Genomic DNA, 23,527 nt, shown 5'->3' on the forward strand with positions numbered 1-23,527 from the left:
TGAGAGCTAGTTTGTATATGGGATAATGATGATTTATTTAATAATTCATTTATTTATGAAATAAGTATTTATTGAGTGTACTATGTGTCTTTCACTGTCTAAAGCCAGGGATAAAGTTTTAAAAAGGACAGACATGGACTCTATCCTTATGCAACACATATCATGTGGGCAAATACAGCCAATAAACAAATACAAAAAAACTAAATTAACAATTACAAATTATGATAAATGCTATCATGGAAACAATGCAGCGGCTATCCCAGAGGAAAATGGAGAGAAGCGGTAACTTCGAAAAATGGCTGAAAAGGCTGCTTTGGGAGGGCCGCATTCAATGCAAAGAAATATGGAAGATTATGAGCAAAGGCAGAAGAAAACAGCTCTTTAGGCTGTGCTGCATCTTCTTAATCTGAGATTAAACTTTACTTCTGAAGCTCTGAATGGATTCAAGTTTAGCCACTGGGTTCCTGTGCTTTATAGTACCGATGTTTGATGTAACGCTAGCAGGATTAGGGGCCCAAGTTTCTGCTAATGTAGATTTTTTCCGCCGACGACACCATAGGTTTGAACCATGTATGTGACAGCTATGCTGAGGGAATAGGAGTCTTATTGTCTGTTCACTCCTGGATAGCTCACAAAAGTGAAATCATAGGCAAGAAGCTGGTACTTGACCTTTCTGAGATTCTGCTCCTAGTTCTTTATTCCACATAGAGCTCCCATGAATTACCCTGTTTCCTATTCTTTTCTACTAAAAGTCATTCTTTTTTTCAAGGATATATTGTTGTATTTATTGTTATATGTTATTTTGAAAATATTATATATTATTTTGAAAATTTATAACATTACTACATGCACATTGCAAAAAAAACCATAACCTGTACAAATGTTAAAATCCACATTTATGATAATTATTAATTAAGGAATTAATAATTATTTACAATTAATCATATAATTGTTAATTTTAATTAATTATAACTAATAGTCTTAGAATTATAACTATTAATTAGTTTTGTATTATTCTTCCAGACCAATTATGTTGTACTTGCACATACACACTGAGGATATATACTCAATTATATGTGTGTATTCTATTTTATTTAATTAAATTGTACCGAGTCATGCATGGTGGTAAGCAATCCCAAAAGTCTCAGTGACTTAAGACAATCGTTTGGTTTTCTAGTTCACATGACATGTCCAAGATGGGCTGGCAGAGGAGGTCTGCTCTTGGTAGTCACACAGAGACCCCAGCTCATGGAGCAGCTATCATTGGCGCCTTGTCGGTCACGGTGCCAGAGGATAGAACTCTTAATGTCTCAAACCAGGAAGTAAGTGCTTCGGCCCAGAAGTGACCCATGTCACTTTCACTCACAGCTCTTTGTCCAGAACTAGTTGCATGTTTCCACCCAACTACAAAAGGCCTGGAACTACAGTCGTACTGAGTATAGAAGATGGAGATTAAGAAATATTTGGAGCGAGCAGCTCTAGTGATGACCTTTAGCTCTAGTCATTCCTTCCCTTGCTTCTTTCATTCAAGAATATGCTATGAACAGCCTCACTTTTTACATATGTATCTATTTTCATTATTCCATTTTTTCTGAACCTACCAAATCATAATTAGGTAAATACGACCTTAAAGGTAGTCTCTTCGTTATTCTTGTTGTATTTATGAAGGAGGCATGTCTTAAAGAATTTGTGTAATTCTGTAAGCTCAGACATTGATTGAAACTAAATAAAAATTTATTTGGTTGTTATGTAGAAGAGAGTCACCCTGAAATCAAAGAGGGAGAGTATTCGAAATAAAACTGACATTGAATACCAATTTAAGAATATATTGATGCTAGCAAACTCTGTGTACTCATTCAGATGCATATGTAGCTGTCAGCCCAATTAGGCATTAGCACTTAAGTACGGGTGGCCAAATTCAAAGTATGAGGTAATGAAGGGAGGGTCTGTCTGCTAGTTAGAAAACATAAATTTCACACACTTAGAAGAACGTATCAGGGTTTTACCTCATAACGTAAAACTATCATTGAAGTATTACAGATAATGTGTAGACTCCTCTTTTTTTTCTTTTGAGGAAGATTAGCCCTGAGCTAACTACTGCCAATCCTCCTCTTTTTTTTGCTGAGGAAGACTGGCCCTGAGCTAACATCCATGCCCATCTCCCTCTACTTTATAAGTGGGACGCTTACCACAGCATGGCTTTTGCCAAGTGGTGCCATGTCCACACCCGGGATCCAAACCGGCGAATGCCAGGCCACCAAGAAGTGGAACGAACGTACGAACTTAACTGCTGTACCACCAGGCTGGCCCCTGTAGACTCCTCTTGCTCATACACAGGTGATTTTCTTGAGATTTATTTGATATTCAAGTGGTCACTTTTATTTGACAGCTGTTCACTGGGCATTTACTATGTGCCAGGCATTGTTCTAGCCACCGGGGATACAGTGGTAAATAAATAAGACACATACTCATCATTTTTAGTTTTTTTGCAAATATATTTGCACTCTGAAATACTTAGTTGTATTACTCACCTTTTGCTGCAACAAAAATCACCCCAGTATCACAATGGCATGTACCACTGTTTATGTAATGTGGCTGTGGGAAGGCTTCAATTCTGCTGGGATTGCCTGAGCACCATGTATCTTCTCTAGAACCTAAGGGGAAAGAATAGCCAACCACTATCTTGAACATTCAGTTCTCATGGTGACGGTCTCAGAGCAAGAAAGTCAGTACCAAATCACACAACTACCTTCTGGCTTCTGCCCAGATGCAGCGAAAGTCGCATCTACTCCCATTCCATTGGCCAAAGTAAGTCACATAATCAAGCCTGAGATCAATGGGGCAGGTAACTATAATCTGCCTACAAAGGAGCATGGGAAGGGTGCAGAGGACGCAAATAATTGTGAGCAAATAATACAATTCACCACAGTAGTAAATATTTTCCTAGTAGCCACTGCTTTTTGCTATATTTGACATCAGTATCTTAGCACTCTATCTATATACAGTAATATAGAAATTCATTTCCACAATGCTTATCATTGATTTTTAATGGAGATCAGCACCACATCAGGAATTTAGGACACTGAGAGGCCAATTTTTATTGAAACTTTCATGTGACTCATTCATTCACTTATTTATTTACTGATTGAACAAAGTTGAGTGTCTGCAATGTCCCAGGCACTAGATATTGAAAAGTGAATAAAAAAGACATGCTCATGGAGAGTATATTTCTATGGAGGAAGAGATAAAATTTTTAAAAATGCATAATTAAATATGTACCAGATTATGATGTATACTCTAATGATAGACAGATAAGGATTTTGAGAGAGTATGGCTGCAGCAGCTTTAGATAGACAGACCAAGATACTCTAAGGCGGTAACAGTTGAACAAAGACCTGAATGAAATGAAAGAATAAGACGTGGCTATCCGGGAGAGGGAATAACAAGTGGAAAATCTGGAGGCATGATCATGCATATAGTTTTTAAGGAGGAACAGAAATGTGTTAGGAATGGAGCAAGGGGAGAAAAGTTAAATTGGAAGTCAGAGTAGTGAAATGCAATATTGTAGTGGGCTTTATCAACCATGGTAAGAAATTGAGATTTATTTTGAATAAGAAGGGAAGTTATTGGAAGGTTTAAGCAGATCATGTTACTCTACTAATTCAGACATCATCAACAACTTTTCTTTCTCTTACTTTAGAACATTCGTTTAGCTTGAAAGTGATGTGTTGTGTTTCCAGAAACTTATTTTGTGCTTTTCTTGAATATATTGATGTGCTCTTATTTTAGATTTGGTCATGTTGTTATCCTTCCCCTCCAGAATCTCTGGTATCCGTGAGGGCTTTGCTTGTTCATTTCCTCTTTCATGCTGTTGGGGTCCCATTGAGCTTGTGGCAATTTTCCTTTGTGTGTCAGTTGCTGAGTACCTTATGTGTTGGCAGCCCATGAGTGGTGCAAGTTGCAGGACTCTCTGTACATGTTTATTGATGTTGTAACAGTTGATAAGTTGTCAGTTACCTCTGGATGTACAGGAGGAAGCTTTCCTGCTCCCTGTTGTCTTCTCAGTCTTTTAGTCTAATGGATGAGATGGTCTTAATCCACCTCTTTATCAATTACTGAGTGCCTGCGCTCCGAGAACAACAGGCCTGCTCTAGCAGTCTAATTCTTGTCTCAGCCCTCTCTGATGCTGTTCTCCAGACTCATTGTCCAGTTTCTGTGGTCCAGAAAAACTATCTGTCTCCATCAGGAGGAAGACAGAGTTGCGACTCACTTTCACCCTCCCAGGCCCTACCTACTTGTTGTTCCCAGTAGCTGCTTGCTCAGCAAAAGTGAGCAGGTGAGAACTGAGAGGCTAACCAAGCTGGGAGTCATTCAAGCCACCGTATTCCAAGAATTCATATTGTATTTCGATGGAACTTCCTAACTACTAGACGAAATTAATACTTGTCAATCATGAGTATACCAAAAATGCTTTACAAATGTCATTTTCATTTTAAATGTTTGTTTTGTAACCATGTAGAACTCAAGGAATATAATAATTAGTAATTAAAATGTCTGTTAAGGCAAGGGTATTTGCTTCTAGTTTGATTACTACTGAAAATATGTTGTTTAATTCCTTGAAAATAGTTCTGTGTTGACTTGGCACATGCCCAGGCAACTGGCTTCTAGGTAGTCTTGGGTCTGACTTCAGAGTGGATTCTTTTCATAACAGTGGAGAGTTATGCCATGTAACTTACTCAAAGTGAGCATGGAAGGGTGTGAAACAGTGCATCAAAGTCATCAAAGGCAAGGTGTTAACAAGTAAACCTGACATAGCTGGGAGCTTATGAAGCATATTTAACGAATTCAATTCAGTGGGAATCATGATTTGAGTTTTTGAAATACTTAAGTGAAGAAACAGCAGATGAAAACTTTGAAGAGAGAAAAATGCATTGCTCAGAGTGTGACAAATGGAAAAGCATGGATTGTTTTTTGTAATTTTCATTTCACCGTCAAAAATTTGCAAACCATCGGTTATGAAGAAAGTGACACAACATATCAACCATAAACTGGTTCAGGAACTATTACTATTAACAGTTCAGAGTTTAGAGGATTTCCTTTCAGCTTATATATATAAATCTATCTATCTAAATATGGATATTTATGTACATATAGATATATAGATTATATTCTTCCAAGATATATATATTTGTACATGTATATATGCCTATTTGTGTGTATATATATATATTTTACTCATTTGGCATTTTGCGTAATATTTTATGTTTTTCATTTCAGATTATATCCTGACTACTTTTTCATAAATACAAATACTTTTAATATAATAGTCAAATATTAAAACATGGATGGAGAAAAAGTCCTCAGTGTTGAACAATATGGAGTGTGTTGGTTTTATCCCCAGAATTGTCTCTTAGAAAATCCATCTGCATAGTCATGTGTTTAGCGTCAAATAATGATGTGGCATGATTTGCTTCTTTCTTGCTGATACTGTCATTATACAAATGGCCAAAAAACTACTTTGTATACATTATACAAACACCACAAAAAAGGCTTTTTCAGTGTATTTAAATGGTGAGTTACTATAAAATCACTAACTAGGTAAGGTGAATACTTATGGGTAATCATAATAATGCATTCTCTGAGTCATGAAAATGTTTATTAATGAGGTAAAATGGAGTTCATAAAATAAATAGTTTCTATGGCATTGGTGAATTAAGATCAGTAAATCCATTCCTGTTTCTTTAAAAGAATCATGGTTCACATTTTGTTAATTTATACCTGCTCTTTCAAATAGTGCATTTTTACATGAATTTTATCTTACAGATGTAATTACAGGATTGAATAATGTCTTCTATTTTATTACAGGAAAATTTAGGGCATTAATAGTATGTTGTGAATATTTACCCTATAAGGTGAGGCTAGACCATATAGTTGTTATGCTGAATTTCTGTCTGCATTTTTTCCCATTTCAATGTGTTTTTCTCTTAATTCCCAAGGGAACTTGTTAAACAAAGTGCAGGTTCTGTTGTAAAAATAGCTCCATTATGACTAAAGATATATTCTTCAAAATTCTGGCTAATGCTTATTCTGTGTAACATTTTTTTCTCAATAAAATAGAGGTCCTGTTACTATACAAATATGTGCAATTCTAGTTTGATTAGATAGATTTTACTTATTTTATTTGTGGTTTTGCATGTGTGTGTCTGGGCATGCTAGTGCATGAAGGAATGTAAAAATGAATTTGCTAATAGATGTAAAACTGGTTAATATCATATAGGACAATAAAATGTCATGTTTATCCATTCTACAAGGCATAAATCAATTGATTCTCCACCAAACAAAATTCACCTATATTTTTATGGATAAGGACAATTTGCATTCCTATCAGATTTCTTCAAGTTATCTTCTGCCTGTACAGAGATGTAAAATAGCCTACCCAATGGAAAGTCAGATAGATGTTCAGCTTAAAGAATTAGATAATTCCTAGAGAGTCCACCAGAAAACATGGAGCATACCCCTTAAAGACACCTAGTAACCTCTTAACCACTTCCAAGTTTTGGACAATTTTTCCTGATATTTATGATTTAACTGTGCTTTGAAGGAATAAAGTTTGAATGAACTAGTTTTCAACATTTGCTTCTTAAGGTAGAACAAAAAAATGGATGAGTGGACAATATATTTTAAAAGACCATTAAGTCCATATGCAAATCTCTAGCCAGCTCTTGGTTATGCTAGGAAATCTTGGTTAAATATTTCCATTATTTAAAGTATTATGTGACTCAATACAAATGCAACACAATGCTTGATGGTCTTTTGACATCCTAAACCAACTTATATTTCTAAGATTTGAGAGGTTTTGTTTTCTGGATTCCTAACCCAGACACCTTGGTTTTGTTGAGTAACCGCAAAGAAGTGGGTTAAATGCATGTGTGTACGTATATGCTTGGCGGGAAGGTTATATATGTGTGATGTAGAAAATGACCCATAGGTGTTGATATTAACGCTCAACTTTAGTCATTTTGAGTATTTTGAACTTAACAGATTTCATAACCTAAATACCAAAACCAATTTATCTTCATGCTTCTAATCAGTAGATTAACAAATTAATGACTGCTACAATCGAATTTGTAGACCCTTCCCCTTCTGATATATACCTCTCGGAAGATAAGAAGCTTACAGTGCAGAGGAAATAGAAGCTATTAGTTTACCACGTTTAGTACTTTCCTTCCTTCTGTTTCTAATCTTCCCTAAACTTCCATGCATCATTGTATCTTTCTTGTCTGAGAGGAAGCATGGACTTTACCTTTTCTAAGATTAAGACTCTCATCTATTACAAATTCCTTAAGAATTTCGCCATTAGTTTTTGCCTCTCTCTACAGTCACTTTGCTTAAAAGCCCCTCAGTTTAAAAGCACATTACTTGCTCTTCCCTCTCCGAAAAAAAATAATAAAAAAACAACAATAAACCTGCACTCACTATTATCATTGCCTTTAGTTAGCCTCCATTAGGCACCCTCTTCCATCCTTCTGGAACTTCTAGGCCAAGTAGGATATATTTATTGTTCCTACAGCATCACCTCATTCCTACTCGTCAGCCCACTCACTGGTTTGTATTTCTACTACGTGGAAAATCTTGCAAACTCCTGTGACTTATTTTCTAATTGCTAAATCCAATGACCTATTTTAATTTCCTCTTTGAAGTTTCTTCAGTTTTTCATGGCCTTGACAAAGTCCTCCTGCCTTTCTTCCTTGATAGAATCTTTTCTTGGCTTCCAGAAAATCATTCCACTTCACCACCTGCCCCGTCCCTACCTCCAGACCCTTGGATTTCCTCCAAAATTTAATGCCTCCTCACTTTCTTTCATTCTTTAAAATTTGAAATTCTCTGAGATTTTATCCTCGACTCTCTTCTTTCTCCTCCTCTTCTGCCTGGGTGATAACATTTGCTCCCAAGATTTCAAATACCATTTAGAGCTGTTTGTTTTCGACAATGTGTCTCCTGCAGTTGATGCCTCTCCTGAGATCCACGTCTGTGTTTGTAACAGATTTTCTAAATTTCTAATAGATATTCCTCAGGAAAGCCAAGCTTGAAATGTCCAAATGGAGTTCACTATCTTCTTCTGGGTTCCTTATTTCTATTTCCTGTGTGGTTAATGGCATTACTATTGACTTTAAATCTATGCAAGAAAGATTAGTGGCATCCTTAACTTCTTCCTTTCCCCTCATTTCCCACTGTAATGAATTACAAAGTTTACTGATTAGGCCCCCTAATATTATCCCTACTCTAACTGAGTCTGTGTTCAAACTGCTATCTCTTGTCTTAACTATTGAAAATACTAAAAATATGGCAACAAATCCCTCTTCAGCTATCTTAGCCGCATCATCCTTTGCATTCTATGCTCTGTAACAGTGAATTTTTCACAATTCTCAGATCACCTATGAGTTTCAAAACTCCATCCTACCCTCTTTCCATAGATTGTCTTCTCATATTTTCTCATTGTAGCAAACTTATTCATCAAGACTAGTTAGACCATCACTTTCTCTCTGGACATTGTGACGTTCTCTCTGGACATTTATTGATGTTCCCAGATAGATCATGCATGCTTCCTCTGAGAACGCTTCCACTACAGGATAGTGCAATCTGTTTGCATGCCTGGCTTCCCTACTATTTGAGAATAAGGAATGCGGCTTATTTATCTTTGCAGTCTCGGCTCTTATTGTAAGTCTTAGCCCGTACTCAGTTCTAATAAATGCCTTTTCACTGAATGGGGTACACCACTTTAGGATGAAAGACTTGCCATTATTGAAGGACCATGGAATAGCTTCTCAGTGTAAACTTCATCTCACTCTTACCCTTAGAATGGGTTTTGGAGATCTTTCCAAATGAATGTATGCATGTTTTATTTATGGGAACCTAAAGCTAGTCAAAACTGACTCATTCCTAAGTGTTTGTTCTTTTGCAATGACAGAATTTTCTTTAGTATCTTGGATTTTTGTAAACATGAACCATTTCAGTGCTTTTGGCTACATCTCCTTTGTGATTGTACATAAAATTCCTCTTTGTAAGTTAACACTTGTGCTTTGCTCATGCTTGCCACATATTTAGAATTCTGAAAAACACTAACACTCATAGCACTGTGGTTCTAGGTTTTAATTTTGACTCAACAAATGCTTTCATTAATTTTTTTGGCAAATATGAAACACCTGAAGAAAATGATTTTAATTTACCATAACTTTCAACAAAGAATATTTGGATGAGAAAGATGACTTGCTTCTTTATGAAATTCTCTCATATACTGTAACAGCTATCGTTTAAATGTTTTTCCTGTGTTCAATACGACCATATGGTAAATAGGATGTGGTTGGCCATTTGGCAAAATTGACTTCTCAAATGGGGATAAGCGTATTTTGATAAAAATAATCCTATAAACCTTGGTTAATGAGCAATTGATGAGATATGTGCAAGTTTATCTCTCTTTTTATTTTGTAGCTACGCGTCAGTATCACATTCTTTTTGTGATGCAGAAAAATGTTCCATGTGGCAACTTCAAAGACAACCTGCTGAGAAACCAAGAGAATACTTAATAATGCTCATGAGCAGTGAGGCACGAATGATCAAATGAAGGTCTTCCCAGTTAGCTATTGATTATTCTATCAAGGCAAATAACTTCCAAACCACACGCAATCTTTTGAACATTACCTTCATCTCCTAATATTTCTCCCTACCACCCAAAGAAAATTACTTTTCTTGACCTTCCATAACAAGCAAGTGGGTTTTGTATTATTTATTGATCTTATGGTATAATATTCTTAGAAGGGTAAATGAGACTCATCAAGTTCAAATGAGTTATAATTGTCGGAATCTTAAAGATAACTCTTAAATCCTCCTATATTTCATGCAGAAAAAAAATTTCCGGTTCTCATAGAAAGGCTTTCCAGAACCTTCAGGACTTAAAAGTTTAAATTGAAAATGAGATTTTATTTTAGACTCTTTAACATCATATGGGGGAGCATGCCATTTGGCAAATATCCCTTAACATGCAGAAAACTAATGAATTGTAATGTGGTTTCACCTTAGCCTTACCAGTCCTTGTGGTTATCTCTTTTTTTCTGAATGACAAAACAATTCTAAAAATTAGCTTTGGAGCAAAAGAGGAAAGCATACCATGCTCAATAAACACCATTTAGATATGGAACAGGCTTCCCAAAAGACTGGAACCATAAAAGCAATAAATAAACCATTTAGTTGTAAATCAAAAGTATCAGCATAAGCTCAGTCTACTGCCTTACTAACCCTGGTGGGAAATCATTCCACTGATTGACTGTAGCTCTTATATATATTCTGAATAAAGCCAATTAAAAATTATATAATTTGATAAAGAAAATTTCTATGTAAGCCAAAAAATGGTGAAAACATAATTAAAAATATACCACAGAAGGGTGAGGGCCATTCTCGTTCCTAGTGTTCATCTTCTATCTGGGAAATCTGATTATGTCTTGTAGCTTTTTTCATTGTCCCAAATGCTGGTCAGCAGACATTTCCTGCAGTCCTTTTGGAACTGTTTACTACCTTGTCTCCTACTACAGCTGTCTTACTGAGTTCACAGGTCTGTACTTGTTTCTTCTTACAGCAGAAGCCAGCAGAAGAAAAAGCTACTTTTTTAAAGAAGAAAGTTGGTTTATTTTTATAGGTGCCAATTCAATTATTCTATTTTATTTGTTTGTCTATTTATTTAATTATTTATTGCATATTGGGCTTTAAAAAAAGAGCTGAGCGCTATTGTTGAAAATAAAGAGGAAGTGCTTTATGAGGGTGAGATTGGAAAAGAGACCCTGTACACAGTGTAAAGGAATTGCTGTTACGTTGGTTCAGAGGTCTTATGGTTTTTGGTATAGTCACATTTATGAAACAATAAATCAATATATAGACGTAGTCTTCTATTTGCTTTGATTCATTTTAACAATATATTTATTTTTTCACAGCATTTACAAAACACAGTGTAGGTAAGAACTACAATAATCAACCTTTCTCTTTTTCTATAGTATCTTCCTTACCCTGAGATTTACCAATTTAAAACAAAATTAAGAAAAATAGCCCTTCTTTACATTTATGCAGCACTCTTACTTCTAAAATCTTCATGATTCACCATTGTGCTCATTTCCATGGCAACCATGTAAGCCAGGTTTCTCAAAACTCAATATTAGAAAGGAAAATAGAAAATCCAGACGAAGCTTTGGATTCTTGCTTACCTGGGAGGATCAGTTATGTCTGACATGTGCTCCAAAGGTCAATACTTTGATAAGACTCTTTCAGGCCAAAGAAATAATCAGTGTTACGTTCTCAGCTTTCTCAAGAATAATGATATTATTTTTCAAAAAACTAAGGTTTGAGAAAAAACAAGTTTCTTGACCTTTTCTGAGGCCCTCCTTTATCACCAACTCCTCTTCTATCTATGGGAAATCTTTTTAAAGGTGTATCGATTCAACATAATCTCAAAGTTCCTTTGTTTAAACATAAATAAAATCAAGATCTCCTAGGAGATTAATGAATGTTCATTCATTGTACATGTATTTGTTGAGCATCTACCATGTATCTTATGCCCTTCTAGCTTTCATGGTACTTATGTTTTAGCAGGAGAAGAAACCAGTGTTACAAAGTAACAATGATAAGACCTATAGAGAAAACGATACTAGGTGATTTGGTTTGAAGAGGAAACATGAACATTTGATATTAAGAAAACATAGTGTTTCAGAGATATTGAATATAAACTGCACGCAAAGTTTTTCCTAATGCTTCATGGATCTCTGATACATGTAAGCAACACCTGTAAGATACAATGAACTGGGGGGTCAGTAGCTATAAAGGACATGGTATGAGATGATATGGTTTTGCAGGAGTTGGTGGTACCCATGTGTAATCATCAAGTCCCACTCTCCTCTTCTGCCAATCCATGAGAAAACCTGGACTCTACCTATATGTCTAGGCTCGAGTCCTTCTCCTCATCCTTGACTTGTGCTTTCTAGTCACATTGTGTGACTATAGTTCAAGGGCAGGTCATATAATTTCTCTTGCCTCTGAACTTGCACATGCTCTGGTATACTGCTGGAATGCTTTGCCCACTACCCCATATTTCTTCAGGAATCAGTTCAGATGTCATTTCCTCTGATTTCTCAAGTCTTTGTAAGGTATCTCTTCTTATGGTGTCCATTCACACACTGTATGTATACACTCTCACCATTATTCTTTTTATTATTGTAATTGTTATAACTGTTTGTACTATCTCATGATAGCGTATCTCAAGGACTATAATTATTTATTGTTTATTGCAGTATCCACCACTAATGACTTGTATAGTGACTGAAAAAAATGTATTTATCAATTAAGTACATAATAGTAAGAGAAAGGGAAAGTGAGACTAAATTATTCTGTAACAGCTTTGTTGAAATACAATTCATGTACCATACAATTCTCCGTTTTAATGGTAGGATATTCAGAGTTGTTCAACAATCATCACAGTCAGGTTCTGAACATTTTCATTGCCCTCCCCGCAAAAACTCCACACCCTTCAGCTCTCCACCCCCATCCCTTCATCCCTCTCACCCCTGCACAACCGCTAATCTACTTTCTATATCTACAGACTCGTCTATTTTGGATATTTTTTATTAATAGGAGCATATTCCATGTGGTGTTTTGTGACAGGCTTCTAGCTCTTATAATATTTTCAAGGATTATCTATGTTTTAGCATGTATCAATCAGTATGTAATTTTTTTTATTGCTGAAAAATATTCCAATGTCTGATTAAATTTCTATATATTATAGGCACAACAATATAATTATGCATGTATTTCTTTTTGCAATTGCTTTGTAAATCAGTTAAGAGAACAAAGGAGAAGAAATATGTATTTATACTCTTTGTTATAATTGCATATTACTTTAATCAGTGCTCTGTGACTTTTTTGTGTAAATTTGAATTACTGTTTGGGGTCACTTGCTTCTAATCTGGAGTATCTCCTTTATCATTTCTTGTAATGTATGTCTCCTATATGTTATACATTCTCTCAGTTTTTATTTGGGAATGTCTTTATTTCATCTTCATTTTTAAAAAATGGTTATTGTGGATATTGGATTCTTGGGTGGCAGTTTTTTCTTGGACTGCTCTGAGTATGTTCTCCCACTCTTCTGGTCTCCAATGTTTCTAAGAAGTCTGCTGTTAATCTTATTGGGGTTTCCTTATAAGTCAAGAAGTGTTTTTCTTTTCCTGCTTTTAAAATTTGCTCCTTGTCTTTGCCTTTTAAAATATTTACTGTAGTGTCTCTGTGTGTAGATCTGTTTGTGTTTATCCTGTTTGGGGTTTGGTCAGCTTTTTGAATATGTAGGCTGTTACTTTTCAATAAATTTGGGAAGTTTTCAGGCATTATTTCTTTGAATAGTTTTTCTTCTTTTTATCTCTTTCTGGCACTCCTTTTATGTGTATATTGGTGTGCTTAAGGGTGTTGCATTTTCTCTGAGGTTCTGATGGTTTTTATTCATTCTTTTTGCTCTGTTTTTCAGATTGCATAAACTCTATCTTCAAGTTCACTAATTGCTTCTGTCAGTTCAATCTACCATCAAGGATGTTCAGTGAATGGTTCATTTCAGTTGTTATATTTTTCAGCTCCAGAATTCGCATGTGTTTCTTTTTATAAGTTCTATTTCTTTGTTGATATTGTCTAGTTGATAACACATTATCATCATCATTATGTTTTCCTTTAGTTCTTTAACACATGGCAAGCTTGAAGTCTTTGTTAAATCCAATTTCTGGTTGCTCTCACAGGTAGTTTCAGTTCATTCCTGTCATTCCTGTGTATTGTTCGTGCTTTCCTCTTTCTTTGCGGATCTCATAATTTTTGTTGAACACTGGTCATTTTAGATAATATACAGTAGTGACTCTGGGTACTGTTCCCCCATTTAGACTGGCTATTGCTCTATGCTTGTTTATTTATTTAGTAACTAGCTGGACTATTATAGTGAAGTCTATTTCCCAAGCCTGTGATGTTACTCCTGAGAGGCCCCAGCCTTGGGCATGTGCACAGTCACTCTGGGATGGCAGTGGTCTTAGCAGGTCTCTCTTTGACTGTTTTTTCTTTTCCCCTTGACCACACCTAGCTGTTAACCTCCACTAAGTCCCAGCTGATTGCTCTATTATTTTCAGCAATGACTTGGTGCATTAATTACCTCATAGACTGATCCAGTTCAACCAGGCTTCTTTCCAGGAGTAGTTTTTGAGGTTAATACTTCAGGTTTGTTCTGACCTTAGCAGTGCTCTAAGCTGTTTCTTTTGCTATTTCTTTCTAGTAAACTAGTTTGCCAATGGTTTAGCTTATATTTCTAATTAAGCTATCAATTTTTTATTAATGGCTTTCCAACAAAATCTTCACTGTCTTTGAGTCTTCCTTAGGCATTCCTTTGTGGGAGAGCTTCAGAGCTCTCTGTTTCATGGTCTCCCTTTGCCCCTGGGCAAATCTCTGAGCTGGGATTCCTGAGCTGGGGACAGGGACAGTGACATGCTTCTCTCTGTGTGACACTTTAAGAACAGGGTTTGGGGCGTAGTGGATTTGGTTTTCTTTTGTCTTCTTGGCTTGGCTTTCTGGCACTGAACCGCTGCCCTACAAATGAACCAGGTAAAAACAATTGGAGCCCCAGTGTTCTCCGTATTTTCTGCCCCACAGTGGGGGCTAGATGTAAGTAGGGAGCTCTTGACCTCTCAGCTGCGCTCTCTGGAATTTAGCTTCTGCAAAAGATAGCTGCAGGGATGGGATGAGAAATGCTGACATCCTGCTCCTCCTGAGAATATACCCCAAACACCATAACTTGTGACTGGTTGCTGGGGAGAGGAGCCCTGTGTTCCTTGCTACACCAGACTGGAATGGAATTTTTACCACGTTAGGTTGGATTGGAGGAGGGAGGGGTCAGTTTGTAGTTCAAATGCCACAGATACTCACTATTCTTTCCGGGTTTTAGTCGATTTTCTTGATTCAAAATTTCTTCATTTGCTGTGTCCTTACAACCATGTCCAGAGAATTTAAACGATTTTTTAAAAAATAAGTTTTGCCAGTTTCCCTCAGGAGCAGGTCTGTGTGGAGCTCTTTCTGATTACATTCTGGAGGTGGAAACCAGGGCTATTTTTTAAAATGACCGTCTGGCCTAGCCTGGCTTACTTATGCATTGCTTTATTTTCCACAGTTTAGTCCTGAGGTTCTGTTGATTAGAGTTAGGTCCAAGTGACAAGAATGCTTTCTTAGCAGGGGCATGTTTACTCAACTCTTTGACTAGTAATTTCAATATCTGTTCTTCAGTTTTCTTTACTCATTCGGATGCCCTGCTTTTCATAATAATTGACTAGACTTTCAATCTGTTTCAGCTTCCTAACAATAAGACGACCCTGGCATATCTATGGGTAGCAAATCTTTATTGACCTATATCTATCTTCTGAGTAGCATCAACTCTGGCTTTAGAGCATGATGATAAAGATATTTGTTTGGACTGAGGTACTCATAGATAGCATGAAGAATTATGTCTTAGAGGCTGGGCATTGCTCAAAGATATCAAACAGAAATCCTGCTGTTTTTGAACTATCTGCTATTTCCTGTCCTCAGCATGTGACATGTGTTACTAGAACTTTCAAATATACAGAAAAGTCGGAAGAATATGAAAATGAGTGTATATATATATATGTATATACATCTCCAACCAAACTCTAGAGTTAGCAATTATTATATGTCAGAAAATTCACTTTATTTGTCTATCTTACTGAATCTTTAGAAAGTAAGTTGTATACCTCAAAATTCCTTCTCCCTAGATTGCTACATATGCATCTTCTAAGATATTACTAGATTTCCAAAGCTTGTGCTGCTACCTTTAGTATTTCTATCAAAAAGAAAAATTCCGTATCTATATGCATTTCATTTGCTGGGAAGGTGGAATCCTTAGAGATTTTGCAGCAAATACTAAATGTACTTTGGCTCTTCAGAAGTAAGTTGAGGGCTCTGATTTATTCGTATACAAAATTCATGCACTTGTTGAAAATTTAAAATAATAGTGAAATATATATATATGCAGGAATATACACAGAGGAATCAGGCCATTTCCAAAGAAACTGAAACATTAAGAAGTTGACAGACAGGATTTAGTTTAGTTTTCTTTTTTTGGCATTTGATTAATGACATTAAAATAATGAAACAAACTATTGAGTTTTTAACAGTAAGCACGTTTTAAATGTTAAGTAATCATGAATATAAACAATGAAGTTAATAAAGTTAATTTAGTTCAAGAAACAGTCAGACTTTTATTAGCTCAGTTTGAAAATTACATTTTCCCCCATGAGTGAATTTAAATGAGCTGCATTGGCTGTTGAGCCATTAATCAAGCTTTTATTTGTATTTGGAGAATGTTTGGCAGCATTCAGGTAACCTTTCTGTAAATTACGTGATTTCTGCATCTGTGCTTTTGCTGTTGAAGCTGATGAATGCCGACATTCATGAATAGTCAATTCGAAGGTGATTTACTATTTTCTCCCAATGAGTTAATATTTGATTTCTCCACGTTATTTTTTCTTTAAACCTCAGGTAATTATGGTTAATGGAAAAAATATTTTTTTAAATGACTGTCTGTAAAAAGCTATCCCTGTCACTGTCAGTGACATGACTGTTGCTTTCTTGTAGTTGAATTTTGAAGAGACTTCACTTTTATCTATGGGGTGAGATTTGTGAAGCTGTAGATAACAAGATGTAGGGATGACGTTGAATAAGATGCAGGCACAGAAAGGCATAAGAAATCTTTGTGATTTGTCCTCCTTTGAGTTGATAGTTTTTATAGCCCTTTAGCTGACCATTTTGATTTTACTGTTTCAACGAGGAAAACGTTGTTAACAGCCTCAGCAGGCAGAAAAGATGAATAGGAAACACAATCTCAGTATTTATATTAGGAAATATCTCAAGGAATTTGTTATGCTTCTTTTACTAATTTTTGATGAGCCGAGAATTACCTTATTATTAATTTATTTTGTTGCTCAAACAGTGGCTTTTGTGGAAATTATTCCTGATCATCTTTCAGTCAACACCCACATGTTAGTCATCCTCTTGCCTTCTCCCTGGAATGCCTCAGAGTAAGTGATGTCTGCAATAGAAAAAGGAGTGACTCCGGAAAGTTACATTAAATATACCTCACGATTCCAAATGTCGTTCCCTGTAATTCAATAGGTGGCAGTCTTTTCATTTTGACTAAACCTGGGACCCGAAATACACACAAGCTTAGAGAGCAGAGACAAGGCTGGTGTTAGGCTCAGGGAAAGTGCCCACGGTGGTATGATTCGGGGACTTGGAAAGATCTTGTTTGCCTGAAAATAGTTTTCTGAACAGGCGCCCACATTGGCAGATGTCAGTAGCTGTTGCTTTTGAAGGGCCTTTTAAAGATGGTTCGATTCATTGTAGCCACTGGAATGGCTTTGTATCAGAAAAGAATATATTGAGCGTGTTTGTGTGTGGGGAGGGAGCATGCAGTGATTACGGAAGAGGAGAATAGAAGATTTGGAAGTCAGGGTCTTGTCCTGCCTTTGGGTAAGGATACCAAGTAATGTGAAAGAAAGAAATAGATAGAGGGAAGGATCCACATTTTCAAACTTCCTTATATCCATATTGTCTAAGGCTATTCATAAAAAGACACACTCATGTTTAGGGAAGAATGACTATTTCTTTTAAATATCTGATGTGTACTGGTTGAAAGAGGAGATCTCATACCTCTAATCATTAGTGTAAATTTATAAAGCAACATCTGCTCTGTAACTCTAAAATTTATAAATGATACTAAACTGCAACATCGTCCTCAATAAGGTTTCTGGATTTGTATGTTAATAAAGTAACAACTTGGACTTCTGTGTCACTGTAAAACAATTGTGACAATTTTTCTTGGGTATACTATTTTCTGTTGCTTAACTTGGTTACACATATGTACACATACACACATACTCTCACACACACACAGAATCACGTAAGTATATGTACAAACCTGAGCATGTACTACATTGAAATGATAACAGTATTTTTGAGCCTGGAAATGATTCTAGAGGTTATCTATTAATATTAGAAAATCAAATAAAATCATTGAATCGAAGATATTTTTGAGCACCTATTTTAGTTTATTTTTATTTATTTATTTATTTTTAAAAGATTTTATTTTTCCTTTTTCTCCCAAAGCCCCCCTGTATATAGTGGTGTATTTTTAGTTGTGTGTCCTTCTAATTGTGACATGTGGGATGCCACCTTAGTATGGCTTGATGACCGGTGCCGTGTCCGTGCCCAGGGTTGGAACTGGCGAAACCCTGGGCCGCCGAAGCAGAGCACGCAAACTTAATCACTTGTCACTGGGCCGGACCCTGAGCACCTATTTTAGAGTTTACAAGTTATACATTACACATTCATACTTTTGAAAAAAAAAAAGCTTTTTGAAAAGTATTGAATCAAAGGTGAAGCCCTCTATCATGCCATTAGAGAACTTCTTTATTACTTTGCTCAAATCAAGGTTTCTGGAGTCTGGTAATTTAATCAGCAGGAAATACATATAGCCCATCTGGACATCATAAGAATTTTGACCAAAGGCCTGGCTGCAATTCAGATGCATTACCCATCCAGCCAGCCAGCCAGCCATGCACCTATCCTTCTATCCAATTATCCTTCAAACATTTACTGAAAGGCTAGTAGGTATACAGAGTGATGCACATGGTAGACAGGGCCCCTGTTCTCCTACAGCTGATATCCTACTGGGAAAAAGCAAACTACAAGTAAATAAATAAAGTAGAAGAATTCCATGATTTCAAAGTAATATATAGCCAGGTGTATATATATGGATATGCGTCTGGATATATGACTTTCATCCATGTTGGTGTTTTTGGAAGGGCAGTCGGGGAAGTTTCTCTGTGGAAAAGATAACCAAGCTGAGATCCAAATGTTAAAAAAGAGCTCCCTTTTAAAAAATACGGGAAAATATTCTAGGCAGAGGGAACAACATGTGTAAAGATGGTGAGACAGAAATAAGCTAGAAGGCTATTCATTCATTCACTCAAAAGATACCTATGTTGCATGCTAAGTGTGTGCCAGCCACCATGCTAGGTGAGTTCTGGAGTACTCTGCACTTTGCCAATGGCATTTCAATTGGGCCTTTTTCTGACAAAAGTAGGTCAAAAGTGCAGACTCTAGAACATGCCGCTTGTGTTCAAATTCTCTCTGCCAATTGTGATTTGTATGACTTTGGAGAAGCTATTGAACCTAAGGCTCATTTCCCATCTGTAAAACGGAGATACTAATAGTACCTCTCCCATAGGATATTCGTAGGGTTAAATGAGTCAAGTTTTATATAGACGGTAAAACATTGCTGGCACGTAGTGAGTCTTCAATAAATAGCTACTTTTGTGTTACTATTTTAGTCACCCAATTGATCTAACTTACTTTTAAAATGCTCATAAACTTTCTGTATGGTAAATTGCTTTAAGATTTTTCTAGGAATTCTATTTTGAAATTTGTGTTTTTTTCCTTTGGAAATAATCAGAACATGGGACCACTCGCAGTTCATTCTTCATTCTCCGTGATTCCCCAAATAGCACCAACAACCTACTCCATAACCATATTTGGAAAGCAATTCATCTGTCCTTGGAAAATCAAACCACTTAAAAGGAGCTTTCTCTTCACCTTTCCTGACTTTCAGTTAATTTTTATGTTAGCACTGCTCTTTCTAATTTGATGGCAGTTCACACTGACACAGAGTTGACTTTTAGGAATCATACCATACCTACCGTACTGGTTTAGGGAAATGAAGAGTTAACATAATAATATATAATTTTGCTGACACGTAGAAAACCTGTTAACTATTCCATCTCAATATAGTAATTCTCTCTCTCTTGCTCTTATTTGGACTTCAAGAATTCCTGTTCTGATTTGCTAAAATAGTTTGTTTCGAATTTTGTAATAACATTTGGCATATTTTTTCTCAGTGACTTGCTTAAGCTTGTTCTTGTTCTACTTTGTCATTGTTGTCCTTGTCCTCCTATCTACAATCACATTCTGGGACATAGTAGAGAATAAGTATATTTTGAATGAATGAATGCAACTTTTTACATCTTATTTTTAAAAACTGGATTTATTAGTGAGATCTCTATATAATCTTATTAATTTAATTGACTATTTCTTCCTCTTTGTAATAAGTTGTCTGATGCCTAGAATAGAGTTGGGGCATAGTGCTTGCTCAATAATATTTGTTGAGCTATGAACTAATATATCATGGCATTTTCAGAATTTTGTTTTGAATGGTTTAGTTCAATTTATGAGCTCACACTTACAAAAGAAAATGCATAAAATATTTCAACTTCAAAATTTCTATTTATTTAAAAACTGATGACTTTTGTACAGTAATGGAAAAAGAGTGGGTCTACTAGCAATAAGACTTATATTGTGCTTATGAATATAGATATGATATGTATGGCTTATAGTCCTCTTACATGGTGATATATACATATTTTTAACTAATCTTAGCTACATTATGTCTTAGGTGATTTTAAAAAGCAATCCACGGGGAAAATTAGCCTTTACATCCTTAACAAACTACTCAATTAAGGGAAGTGAATTTGTTACATTTTGTTAGTGCTGTCTAGTCGATTCCAACTCCTAGCGACCCTGTGCACAGCAAAGTGGAACCCTGCCTCGTCTTTTTGCGCCATCCTCTTGCCTTCCAGCGCTCTATCAGGCAATGCTCTGCTGCTATTTATAAAGTTTTCATGAGCAATTTGTTTTGGGAGTGGATGGCCAGGTCCTTCTTCCTGGTCTGTGTTAGTCTGGAAGTTCTGTTGAAACCTGTCCACCATGGGTGACCCTGCTGGTGTATGAAATACTCATGGCTTAGCTTTCAGCATTGTAGCAACACACAGCCACTACTGTATGACAACCGACAGGCAGTGGTGTGGTTCCCTGATGGGGAAATGAACTCAGGTCGTTGCTGTGAGAGTGCCGAATCTTAACCACTAGACCACCATTATTAAATTTTAGTAAACAATTATTTATTTATGTACTCTGGAGACAAATACTCCATCTTTAAATTCTAACTTTAACAGTTACTAACTGTATGACCTTGAGTAAGTGACTTAATCTCTCTGTATATCAGTTTTCTTATTCATAAAATGGGAATGATATTAGCACAATCTTACTGACTTGCCATGTGGATTAAATGAATTAATGAATATTGTGTGCTGAGACCAATGCCTGGTATATAATAAGCAATATTTAAGAGTTTTCTAGGATCACTACTAATATTTCTGTGAATACTGTCACCAAACACTGTACTAGGTTCCGGATTCAAGAGATACTTGCAAATATGGACAATAAAATTGTATGCAAAAAGCAGAAAGAAAGATGAGCTTTGATTAGCAAATGCTCCCTTTTAGTGGACAAAGAGGCACAATACTTTTGTGGCTCTTCTTTTGTTTCTCTTAGGTGTGAAAAATCAAAAATGACAATCCTGCTGAGCCTGAGTTATTTCCGATACCTGAAGTCATAGGTTGGCTTCTATATGCAATGAAAAAAATTGAATATTAATATTTATCTAAAATTCAGATCCTTTTCTCCCTAGAATTTTAAAATCTCTGGAAACAATCTCAGATTTGTAGGAAAGTACAAATAACTTTTTGCCGCTGTAATGTTTGAGAGGGGCTGACCTGATCTGATGGCCCCTGACCACATAATAGATTAATGTGTGTTTACTGTATTTTTTGTTTAACACATTACTTTAGAATTTTTCCTACAGTATCTGTGGTTTTGAAATTTGTCTTTTATCCCTTTGGAACAACTGAAACATTGGCCTACATGCAGTACATTCCCTATTCTCTTACATTGTTATAATAAACTATCAAATCAGGAAATTAACACAGATATATTACCATCATCTAATCCTATTCTAGTTATACTCGTTGTCTGATAATATCTTTTATAGCAAAAGGATCCAGTTCAGAACATTTCACTGCATTTAGTTGTCGTGAATCTTTACTCTCCTTCACTTTAAATAGTTCTTCGGTTTTTTTTCTTGACTTTCATGACCTTGACCCTTTTAAGATGAAAGTAGTTATTTTTCAAATGTCCTTCAATTTGTGTCTCTCTTGCTTCCTCATGATTATGTTAAATTCTGCATTTTTAGCAGGGTTATTGCAGAAGTGATGATGTGTTCTTCTCCCTGCATCCTATCAGATGGCACACAATTTTGATCAGCTACGAATGATGTTCACTTTGATCATTTAATTAAGATGGTGTCTGTCAGTCACTATTTTCTCTTTTGAAATTAATAAATATTTGGTGGGACCTTACTTTTAACCCTTACTCATCAAATCCTGGACTCATGGTTTCCTATTTTTGTCAATGCTTTATAACCCAATATTTTGATTATTTATTTGATTCTTAAATTGCCTCAGATTTGGTCAATAAGAGCCCCTTCTGTCTATCTCCTGTGTCCTTTTGCCATGGCCTAATCATTCCTTGAATACTTGCTTGCTTTTAGGCACACAAAAAATATGTCTGTGGCTCATTTTGTACTTTCTCTGCCTCAACTCTGGAAGCAGTCATTTCTACAAAAAGTCCTAGTTCGTTTTGGTGAAAAGTGGTATTTAGAAGTCAAAAACAGGTCATGAAGTGTGTTTATTGGTATGGGCTCATTGGCCCTGGGCCATCTCTGTGAACACAACATGGACATGTACACATATATGTGTATACACTTACCTCTATATTTATTTATATTTCTATCTCTATATGTTGAAAACCATGAATTCACACTATACTCCGAATTTGAATCCCCCACCACATAAATCACAACAGAGTTCTCCATTTCCATATTTGTAACTCCATTCTCTGACGGTTAGAAGACTGGCTTGAATTATCCTATGTGTTTACTTATTTGACCAATTCCTTCTATATAACTGATCTTGTATTGCCATTGCTACACCTCTGTGTTCTGATTCTCCCTTCATTCTGGCTCAGCTCTGACTCCTCTTTCCTGGATCCCTGCTCACATTACATAGACACCCTTATCACCCTGTTTGGACTCCCATGGTGGACCACACCCTAGGGGGATGCTTTCCTTTCCTTATACTCAAGCTGTGCCATAAGCTCCTGGCTGTACAAGTCCTCCCTCCCCCTACACTGAGGATGACCTTCTCATTCTTTTTGGGCTCTGGCACTCCATACCAGGTCATCCCTCTTCAGATTTACCCTCCTTATCATGTTCAGCCTGTGATATTCTGCTTGGTGTCCTCCATCTGTGGGCTCACCTTCAGCCACTCCTCTCTGGACCAACACATGCCCTGTCTCCCAATGGGTGAATACCTACTTCCTTTGCCATACTTAATGGATTTAGGAATGAATTGTTAAGGAAGCTAAGGGAAAGGAAGGGAAGAGAATAATCCAGATTATAATTAGAAATAAAAAAACCATGAAACTTTTTGAAGGATACAAAAGAAACATT

Source organism: Equus quagga, chromosome 7 (assembly GCF_021613505.1).
Source record: "Equus quagga isolate Etosha38 chromosome 7, UCLA_HA_Equagga_1.0, whole genome shotgun sequence".
Taxonomy (NCBI): domain Eukaryota; kingdom Metazoa; phylum Chordata; class Mammalia; order Perissodactyla; family Equidae; genus Equus; species Equus quagga.